The sequence below is a fragment of the Triticum dicoccoides genome, chromosome 3B (assembly GCF_002162155.2).
Source record: "Triticum dicoccoides isolate Atlit2015 ecotype Zavitan chromosome 3B, WEW_v2.0, whole genome shotgun sequence".
Taxonomy (NCBI): Eukaryota; Viridiplantae; Streptophyta; class Magnoliopsida; order Poales; family Poaceae; genus Triticum; species Triticum dicoccoides.
In genome coordinates, this window is record NC_041385.1 from 612,697,541 (window position 1) to 612,701,838 (window position 4,298).

Sequence of the window (4,298 nt, forward strand, 5' to 3'; positions counted from 1 at the left end):
ATGCCGACGGCGCTTGACGGCCCCGTCCCGCCTCTCCCAGCCGCCGCCGTCGCCGAAGACGGAGGGCTCCGGCTTCGCGCCCCAGAACATGGCCTGGGTGACCGGCGGCGCCGGGTGCGCCCAGAAGGAGCAGGTGTCGTTGCCTCCCCGGCCGTCGCCGCCCGGCACACGAGGAGCTGCGCCGGGGACTGTCGAGTCGCCGCGGCCGCCCCGCTTGGAGAAGCCGCATGGTAGTCGCTGCGCCGTGCTCATCTGATGCCTGGACGACAAGGAGCAGCCTGCCAACATCCCTGAGACAGGCGTCACCAGCGGATGCAGCAGTGCAACGCAACTCCTCCTCTGAACTCTGCTCTTCTTCCTCCTGTGCTTTGCTGATCACACTCACTCTCTAACCTCTTTCTGATATGTGGGTACAGCTTGAGCTTCAGTGAGGTGTAGTGTATGAATGGATGGATGGATGAATGTGGAAGTAAAAACAGGGGAATGTTGGCGTTCTTGGATAGAATTGTCAGTCCAAAGAAAGAAAACGAGAGAAGAAAAGAAACTGAAAAAGGAATGTAATATGTTTGTGTATCTGCTGTATATGCAGGAAAGAATTCAGTGGTGGTGTTTGGACTCTGCAGAAATGCTGCTTAGTACAAAAGAATCAACGAATCTTGTGCGGGAACGCGGCGGCGCTGGGCATAAGAAAGACTGTCTTGAGCTGCGTCGCCACAGCCACGTCGCAGCAGACCCCTCCGTCTCCGTGCCCGGGCGCTCTCCCCTGCTCCAGCGCTGCAATCCGGGCCGAATCAGCACCTTCCTCCATCGTCGATCTGCGGCCCCTTCATGCTTCATGCCCATGGTGTGGTCGACATACCGCCCCGACACGCTGCACTGGTATGTGTCCGACAGCGCCATCAAATTTCATAGTAATATTCAGCTTTGTCCGTGTTGCAATAACAATTAACTGTATATATAACTCTTCCCGTGTTCAATACCGATGGGCGATGGCTGCTATCTCCTTTTTGTTTTGGGAAAGGACCTCAGATCAATTAAACGTCCAGCCAGAGATACAAGGCACCCCAAACAGTGTGAATGATTTACTCAAGTTCTAAGCTATCCAAGGCGTTGGATTTTTTCTGGACATGGTTCAGAATGAAGACTGTACAGACATATAGTAATCGTAAAGCTTGCGTCACAGAATGATATAAGTAAGAAATGATACTCAATGTATTGAAACACTGATGTTGGTTTTAGATATGGAGTAAGAAGTTCCCAGGAAGAAACACTTTTCTGAACCCCATGCACATTTTCTCACATTATGCCAGTTAGAAGGAAGAGAATTAAGAACATTAACACATATCTTTGGTGAATATCGTTGTACTATGTCCAATGGTATACCATGCATACATATGTAAAAGAAAAGGTTAAAAGTGACAAATATCGACCAAAAGAAACCATGCCCAGGAGCTAGATAGATTCTGGCCAAATAGATTTTGAAGAAGGGAGTTGGAACTTTGCAGTTGATTTTCTACATCAAATTTGGTAGCCTGGACCCTGGAGATGCAGAAGGAGTAGGCACAAGGAAGCAGACGGGATAGTAAATTTACTATGTGTTAGTTGTTAAATATAAGCTACAGGTCCAAATGTTGATGCTCCTGCTTACAAGTCATATGAAATGTTTTTTCAAATGCTTTATGATGTTTTTCTTTAGTTGCCTCTGTAGTACATAATTTCATTTTCTCTTTTTTCTCATAGTGCCTAGCGTTCTGATGGGATATGGGAAGAGATGGGTGAATGACCTATAGGATTTAATAGCCCGTGCTCCCTTGCTGTCTGCCTGCAACACAAGCTCATGCTCTACTACAGGGAGGCTGCGGTCATAAGAGGACATCATCAAGTTCTTCGATTGGTGCAACCGACTGATTGATGTTGCTGTTTGGATGGCCTGTAGTTCGAGTCATTCTAGGTTTTCTACTGTTATACCTCGCATCTAGAAGATCTTTGGTGGGTTTCATAATCGTAAGGTCAAATGTCATTATACAAATTGAGTGCTATTACTATGCATGTGACTGTTCTGTTTGAAGTAAGTCAAACTCTGTTAGTTATGTGATGCTTCCAAATTGAATAAGTAGAAGTGCACATCTGACATATATCTTGAATTAATGTTTCGAGAAATAATGAGTTAATTTTATGAACACCGATGGGCAAACGTTTTATCTTTATTTGATGATCCAGAGAGAGGTCAACTTACATTTTTACTGTCATTAACCTTTTATTGCCATCTTGATAAGCACATGGTGAATTATGTACTAAGTGTATATAAGGTCTCAGATCAATGTTGATGCTCCTGCTTCTCCTTTTATTTCTCATATATTAGAAGCTGCTGGAAACATTTGTAGTTCCCCCGGCATGTTTAGCATGTAGTTATTTTCCATATTTAAATGCAGATGAAACATAATAATCTAGATGCATCTATTCTCTTTTTGGACCAGGGGAGTGTTCCCCGTTTGAAAAATGAATACCTAGAGTGGAAGTATTACTAACGGTGAAATGCTTTTAAAATATCTGTAGGTTGTATATTCTGACTGAAAATATCTGCATAGGTTATACGGGCCAGAGTGTCCATTGTCGACGCCACCTTCGCTGCTGTACCCATATTTGGGGCCAACCAAACTATGTAGCCATCTGTCATCCTGGAGGTCTCAAGACGAGGGTCGTGCCCAAGAAGCTCCGGTGTCAGGATAGAACGGTAATACATGCCTGTGCTTTAAATATATGTTTTAACCATAAAATTGATTTGTTCCTTTCAATGGTATGTCGACATGCATTTCCATCAAATGACTCACTTCTAATGCATTGCTTCTTAGCTGAATATATGTTTATTTATTGTACTTTTTTTCTTAGAAACTACTGTTCTCAAGTGGAGAGTGGAGACACGATTGTAAAGGTCATCCCTTGTAATCTCAACTAAAATAATTAAGCGGATGTCTAGCTGATGTTGGCATACATGAAAATTCGTCTTGTCTTTTATTGGTTAACTCCCAATAGGCTTCACCAAATTGGAAACATCATGTAAAACCAGTGTACAAGAAAAATCTTGGAAAACTCAAGCAGCAGATAGCTATGAAGCATATCCATTTTATTACAACTTGCTTATGATGTACTATAATTGTCCAACACAAAACTCAAGCTCACAACACAGGTACCTAAATCATACTTGTAAATCAACATCAGAAAAGAAAAGGAAAAAAAGTTGGTTCCAACGAACAAGTCGAGCAGCCCACGCCACTTGCAGCTATTTCTTTGGGTACAGTTTCCATGCTTCATCAGGATAGAGGGAGGCATCGGCATGCACCAAGTCTATGTCATCTTTCCCAAGCCAGGCACACATGAAGTCTCGTTTTTTTTTGAAACGATGTCTCATCTTGTTGATGCACATGAATTTCATGTGCATGCTTACTAGTTAGTAGGAAAGCGTAGAAGTCGTAGTAGGTTTGGTGTTTTTTTTTGCATGGTAATGTGTGTCTCATTCATATCGTGAAAAATAAAGTGCAAGTCACGTAAAGATCGACATGACAAAACTGAAAAGATACAACTACAATCACCTGCCTCCGGTACCACCATAAGCTATTGCCGTTGAACGAATCAGACCAGGGCAACATCCCGGGCACGCCGTCGAACTCGAGATCTGGCACCCTACCACGACTAAGACGCCGAAGGATGAAACCATACCTGCCATCTCTATCAACCACAAACCCAGCACACGTTCCGTATTTCAGATGTCGTCGATGCAGACCACAATCTGCATCCGCTCCCGGACTAGGAGTTGGAGCAACACCATCGCAACAACGGAGCCCGAGGACAAAGGTCCTCCACGAGGATGCTGCTGCTGCCACACCATCCTTGCTTGAACAGACTGATTTCCAAATCCATCCTCAACCATAGGACCGATTGCCTCGTTGGGGACAAATCTGAACCTTCTTTATTCAGCGCCGCCATCGCCGCCTCAGAAGTGAAGACAAGGAACGTCCAAAAAACCAATGCTACAACCTAAAGTTACACGTTTCACACACGTAGATCCGACGACCCCCCTCACCACCGACGACCGATGTCGCCGGCGGAGGGGAGCCGCCGGAGAAACAAGGCGGTGGGACTCTCCTGGCGGCGGCTAGGGTTTCTAGTCGCCAGCCCGAGAGGAAAAGAAAGACCAACGTGCGTTCCAACGTTGGTTGGTATTGTCAAAGGCGTATCTAGTAGGTTTGGTTAGCCACATGTCAAGTCCGTGTAGATTTAGGTTGCTCCGCCGGTCGTAG